The 6911-nt window shown below is 49.5% G+C and overlaps 1 non-coding gene across 1 annotated transcript; it reads left to right on the top strand.

Annotated features, from left to right (window-relative positions):
• The first annotated feature begins 4103 nt into the window (after window positions 1-4103).
• On the top strand, window positions 4104-4175 carry Trnap-agg (transfer RNA proline (anticodon AGG)). The gene has a single exon. It is a non-coding gene; the product is annotated as a tRNA-Pro (tRNA).
• The last annotated feature ends 2736 nt before the right edge of the window (window positions 4176-6911 follow it).

Genomic DNA, 6911 nt, shown 5'->3' with positions numbered 1-6911 from the left:
GGTGACGACGCCGCGCAGTTGGTGATGGATGTGGCCGAGGCCGAGGACGCGGTAAAAGGGGCAGGAGACCAGGCAATCCCAAGTGCGGCAGACGGTTCGCTTGCACCGGCTGTCGAGTCGGTGGCACCAGTGGATAACAAGGCTACCGAGGAAGGGGCAGAAGATACAGCAGGCAAGACTAAGGAAGAAAGCACAAGCAACTCAGTGGATGCATGTGTGCCAATGCAGACAGTGGAAGACCCTTCGGAAAAGAATGACGCAACGGGCAGCAACGTCGGAGTCTCTGTCAAACGTCCTCTTGAACAGCTTGCAGGCAGCAACGCAGCGAACCATGGAAGTAGCGAGGACGGGCCGCCTTCGAAGACATCTGTGGGCAGGCGCAGCAGCTACAAGCCACGTCCCAACATTATTACAGCGGGAAAAAAGACTGAGAACAAGCCACCACCGCTCTCCAGTGGCGCCGGTCCACCGGGTGGACCTGGGGGCGTATAGCGGAGCGCTAGACGCTAAAGGTAAGCACCATGCTCCGAGCCCAATCTCATTTCACTAGGCAGCCATGGCTACCAACCCGACGCTTAGATTGGCGACGCTAAACGTTCGAGGTCTGGCCGCCAAGCGAAAGCAGACCCAAGTGTTCAGGTACCTGGCGGACTATGACCTTGACGTGTTAGCAGTGCAAGATACAAAAGAGTGTGGTGACGAGGAGACACGGAGCATGGTGCAGTGGTTTACGTCGAAGTGTTACGCGATAGTGAGCCACGCCATAGGGGCGTCGGCGGGTTGCGTATTGTTTGTTAAGAAATTGGGTCTCGCGGTGCAAGGTATTTTTTCATGTTCATCCGGCTGGTTAGTTTCGCGCGATTTTGTATTGAGTGGGCTTGAATGGCGTGTGGTGTGCATTTATGCACCAAATGTGCCAGAAGATCGGTCGCATTTTTTTTTTTCAAAGTTAAAGGGGCACATGTCTTCTGATAAGCATATGGTACTGTTACGTGATTTTAATTGTGTTCTCAATGCCAGAGATAGGTCAAATCGAGGCATAAAGAGCGATAAAGGTCTGGACATATTGGCTGAGATAATTACTGAATGGGAATTGGAGGAAGTGGCTGACTGCATGATGGGGACGCGAGATGTGCGTTTCACGCGCTTTCAGGGAAACAGTCATGCGCGTTTAGATCGCATTTACGTATCGCTTCCAGTAATACCGATGTGCAACAGTTACAATGTCTGTCCTATTTCCTTCACTGATCATTGTCTAGTTAAATGTGACATAGGAAGAAAGACAAAAGGTTGCAGCTTCTCTTGGGAACTGTGGAAAATGAATTCGAAACTAACCACTGATGAAACTTTCGCAGCAGAAGTGTTGGAGTGCATCGCAGAATCTCTTCTGAACGGAGACGGTAAATTCGCAGAACGATGGGAAGAGTTTAAACAACGGATTAAAATAAAAGCCATCGATCGTACCGTCACACTAAATTATGAAGCAAAAAACAAGAAAAACAACCAAGAACAACCTTGGAAAAGTTGACGGAACTGAAGTACCAAGAGCCGGGAGCATTCAAAAGTGATACACGGAATATCAAACAGGAACTTGAACTGCATGACGAGGAACGTTATCGCGGCGCGATTGTTCGTGCTAGAGCCGAGTCCTTTGCTGTGGGGGAGACACCCACAAAAAGGGCGCTTTGACTGGAAAAGGCGCACGCACGGCGCAATCAGATTGACGTGATCGAAGCGGGCGGTCACGACGTTACAGGTAACGATGGCATAGCACATGTGTTCTTTCAGCACTATGAGAATCTATTTGCACATAGGCAGGTAGACCTGGAACGCTTTAAAACGAATTTTTTAGCACACATGCCTCAACTGAGTGATGAAACGAACGGTGCATTAGAAGCACCAATAACTGTTTTTGAATTGGAACGGGCGATTGATAATTTGAATCCCATCAAGTCGCCTGACCCTGATGGGCTTTGTGCTGCGTGGTACAAGCGGTTGAAAAAGGAATTGTCAGAAATACTCGCAGCAGTTTTTAACGAAGCGTACGTACGATGGTAAGGTATTACCATCGTCGTTCAGTGAATCCCACACGGTGCTAATTCCGAAGTCAGAGGATGAGGACAAGCTGAAGAAAGTAACATGATATAGACCAATAGCACTCACAAATATGGACTACAACGTTTTAATGAAAGTTCTAGCTGCTAGACTTCAGACACTTAATCAAGACATAGTCGGTCTGCACCAAACATGCGGAATTAATAGTTGCACTATAGCTACGAATGTTCACAAGATGCGGTCCGTTCTAGAGTGTTGCGATTCCCTGGAAGCTTGTGCCGTACTCCAGTTGTACCTGGAGAAGGCATTTGATTGTGTAGCACATGTTATTTTGTTTACCATATTAGAACACATTAATGTCGGGTCCATCATTATGGACGGTGTAGCTCTGGCGTATCGGAATTGCTCTACCAGACTAATTATTAACAAGGCATTGGGGGCCCCCATCAAAATCCAGCGTTCCGTGCGCCATGGCTGCCCCATAAGTCCACTTTTCTGCATTTATATTGAGACGTTATGTTTGTCAGTACTTGAAAATAATTCTATTACCGGTTTTCGTTTACAATCGTCCGAGGTGATATTGCTCGCATATGCAGATGATCTTGCAGTGTGTTGTATCGATTATGAAAACTTCGAAGTTAATTAGAGCTGTCAAAGTTTTCAGCGACGTTACATGAAGTCGGGTAAACTGGGGAAAGTGCCTGGGATTTTGGCACGGAGTGTGGCCGTCGACCCCGGACATTTTTGCCAACGTCGTGCGGCAGAGGACGCCTATGAAGTACCTCGGTGTGCCACTTCAGTCCTACAAAAAAAAATAATGACTACTGGCAGCAACAAGCAGACCTCTTACGTGAAAAGGCGAATGATTGGAGGGCTAATTATCTCTCGATGTTTGCGAGGGCTACCCTGTGTAACATGTTTTTTGTGGCTAAATTATGGTATGTGATGCAAGTTATGTACTGTTCTACAGTAAATGTGCAGAAATTGCATAGGGTTTTTGCGATCTTTGTGTGGGGATCTACCTGGGAAAGGTGCAGTCGCACAAATTTGTTCAGGAGAGTAAAGTGTGGGGGGCTTGGACTGGCACATCTCTTTCTCAAACAGTTAGTGAACCGGTTTTTCTTTTTTCACGAGGTAAGCGACCCCTTCCTGCAAGCGGTGTGCCAGGTAAGATTAGGGCGACTGTTACCCGACTATGTTATTAGCACCCATGTCATGTCGGGTACGCTGCAGGGTTACTTTCGGGAAGTAGTATCAAGTGTGCGATTTCTACGCGTTCGGTTTTTCTGATAATTATTTGTATTCTGTTACAAAGAGAAAATTGTATAGACATATGTGACATAGTGTTGCCAATTCCCTTGTACAGAGCCATATACAGTGCAGGCCATGGTCAGAATGTACTGAAAAGAGTTAAAAGCATGTAAGTAGCGCCAAGTGCGAAATCTTTCTTTTTCAAACTGCATACCGGGACGCTTCCAGTAAGAACTTTCCTTGAGGAGCGTGGGTTTTATATGCCATGAGGTTGTCACTGTTTTATTTGCAAACAACCGGAAACAATCGATCACGTTTTTCTTCACTCTTGGGAGGGTTTTTTTTTGGGGGGGGGGGATGTGTTGCAGCGGACAATGAAAAAAGAATTCCCGCTAGATACGCACGGCATCAGGTACCTTGCAATAGACAATGAAGAAGGAGTACCTTTTGATCTGATTATGTTGACTGGCCTGCACCGTATATGGCGCTCACGAATGGCGGGCTTCTACTGTGAACCAGATAGAAGACTGGCAAGGCTGTACTTTCGAGAGAGCATGGCTCGTTTAACAGAAGTAGAAAAAACGAAAGAATGTGTTTCCCCCTGGATTGCCAGCGTGGAACCCTTGGCGACACTAAAATAATTTTAAATGACTTCGCCAGTCACCACGTGACTGACGGCATTATGTGCATTACAATAACAACCTTTATTGTAACCTTGTTTTGACGTCTCATTTGTGATCTATGCTACGTGTTGTGTTGTTGAAAAACCGGTAATAAAGAAAAAAAACCGCAAGGGTGGCTCGTTGGTCTAGGGGTATGATTCTCGCTTAGGGTGCGAGAGGTCCCGGGTTCAAATCCCGTACGAGCCCTTTTTTTGTTTTCTCTTAGCAGGTAGCTATTCTATATGAGAACAGCGCTAACGGGTCGTAACTTCCTTTCTTTCAGCCACGGTCCTTCTGGTTCCGGCCACCGAGCTGAACGGTCGTAGAATCATGCCCTCTTCCGGGGCAGCGACAGCGGTCACTTTTGGCCGCGGAAACAGGCGCAACGATGAAGATAACGAATATCAGTTTATTCTGCCTGAACTGCCTCAAGGACGAGTGGCGATTAATACCGTGCTTTTGCACGGTGATGTGCGTACCAGGCCCTACAAGGTCGAGGATTTCAGGGACGCCCTGTTGCCGACAGGCTTGCTGCCTGAGGTGCTATGCATAGGGGCGTACCAGATTAACCACGTCTGGGCGGTGACCCTCAAGGATGCGACCGCCACAAAACGACTGGTGGCCCAGAAGGAAGTTCAAGTAAAGGGACGACGGTGCATCATCGTTGACCTGCAGGACCAGCAGGTGAATCTTAGGCTTCACTGGCTCCTATACGGCGTTGCCGACGAGGATGTCCGCACGGCGTTCGCAGCTTTCGGCAAAGTTGAGGAGGTGAGCAGGGAGAGGTGGCGTGTACAAGGCATGGGAGAAAAGACCTCAACCACATGGACCGTGCTGCTGAAGCTGAAGAGCGGCGTCAAAGTAGAGGACCTTCCTCATCAGGTCCGCGTCGGCGGAGAGCTGGCCTTGGTGGTTGTTCCCGGCCGGCCCATGCAATGCCTGCGCTGCCAGGGCACGGAACACGTCCGCCGTGAGTGCTAAGTCCCCCGCTGTTCCCGGTGCAGACGTTTTGGCCACGTCCACGCTGACTGCGTGAAATCGTACGCCGCCGTGACGGGCCCAGCTGCGACATGCGTTGCGGCAGAACATGTCATGGACGTACGTGGTGGAGGCGGAGGACGCTGCCAAAGGAGCCGGAGACCCGGTGCCACTAGCGACAAGCAGTGTGGCGTTGGCCGGGAACGCAGACGTCAAGGTGGCTGAGGCTGCTGCGACGCCGAGCGCGTCTGCACAAGACGCGACTGCAGAGGATCAGGCGACGGTGGGCGTTAGTGAAGACGCACCCTTTGACGACACGTCGGCAATGCAACAGGACGAGGCCGTCAACGACGGCGGCCGGACTTCGACTCCTGGAGCCCCAGTCAAGCGCCCCCACGACGAGACAAAGGTCCGAGACGAGGGTGCAACGAGCTCCAGCGAGGGGCCGCCGACAAAGACGCCTCATGGGAGGCGAATGGGCTTCAAGCCAAAGCCGAACATCCCGCCCGAGAGAACGCCTGGCGACAAAGCGCCTCCCACGAACAACGCCGGCAAGCCGGAAGGTCTCGGAGGCGACTACCCGAGTGCTAGTCGTGAGGGGTAAGCACCATGCTCCGGGCATACTTTTTTTTTAGTTCACGATGGCTCCAATACCGTCACTTAGTATCGCCACGTTAAACGTGACAGGGTTGGCGGCTAGTCGTAGGCAAAGTCAGGTCCTACGGTTGGTGACTGACCACGACATAGACGTACTAGCCGTCCAGGAAACTAAAGTTGACGGGGAGGAGGAGACCGGGAGCATGGTGCGACGTCTCACGACTAGGTATTTTGCTGCGGTCAGTCATGCAATTGGCACGTCTCGGGGCTGCGTTCTTTTTGTAATGAAGCTGCCTGGACTGCAGATGAAAAGTGTATTTTCGTGTCCGTCTGGAAGGATTGTTTTTTGCGATTTTGTCATAAGTGATGTTGAATTCCGCGTTCTGTGAGTATATGCGCCGAATTCAGTGGATGAGGGGTTTTTATTTTTTTCAAACCTGGAACAGTATGTCCGGTGTGATAAGCGCGTAATTCTGTTAGGCGACTTCAATTGTATGCTGAGCGCTAGAAACAGAGTCAACAATGCCGGAGTGCGTGATACAAGTAGTAATGTGTTGGCTAAAATAATAAGCGAAAATGAACTGGACGACGTTTTTGAGTGTCTCGAAGGGGGGCGTCAAGTGACTTTTACGCGTTATCAGGGCAGTAGCCATGCGCGATTGGATCGCATGTACTGTTCGTTGGATGCCATTCCAAAATGCCACGACTATTGTGTTGTACCTGTGTCCTTTTCCGACCATTGTCTTGTAAAATGTCCCATACGTATAGCGAAGAGGCGACATGCGTTTAATTGGGATCTTTGGACAATGATTGCCAAATTACTTAACGACGAGCCATTTGTACAGGCAGTACGCGATATGGTTACAATATTACGTGATGATACATCGGAAACAATGCTAGAAAAGTGAGAATGCTTCAAACAAAATGTTAAAATGAAAGCCATAGAAAGATCCAGCTGCCTAAAATATGAGAAGGAAGTGAAAGAAAAGGGTTTAAGAACGCTTCTTAAGCAGCTGATAACGCTTGAGTGCTGCGAGCCTGGTGCGTATAAAGACGACGTGCGCAACGTCAAAGAAAAACTCGAACAGTTCGACAAGGACCGGTATCAAGGGGCCATTGTGCGAGCACGTGCCGATGCACTAACGGCAGGGGAGATGCCCACAAAAAGGGCGCTCGGTCTAGAGAAGGCATACGGACGACGAAACATCGTCGATAAGATTTTATTGAACGGAACTGTTGTTGACGACAACGAGAGCATAGGCCGCGCCTTCTTCGAGTACTACCAGTCGCTCTTTGCATTTCAGGCAGCCAATCTTGAGGGGTTTTAAGCTGATTTTCTCCATCGTATGCCGCGAGTGGATCATGACA

The sequence above is a fragment of the Dermacentor silvarum genome, chromosome 7, assembly GCF_013339745.2.
Source record: "Dermacentor silvarum isolate Dsil-2018 chromosome 7, BIME_Dsil_1.4, whole genome shotgun sequence".
Taxonomy (NCBI): Eukaryota; Metazoa; Arthropoda; class Arachnida; order Ixodida; family Ixodidae; genus Dermacentor; species Dermacentor silvarum.
The sequence above is the reverse complement of the archived record's forward strand: the minus strand, read 5'-3'. Positions and strand labels throughout refer to the sequence as shown.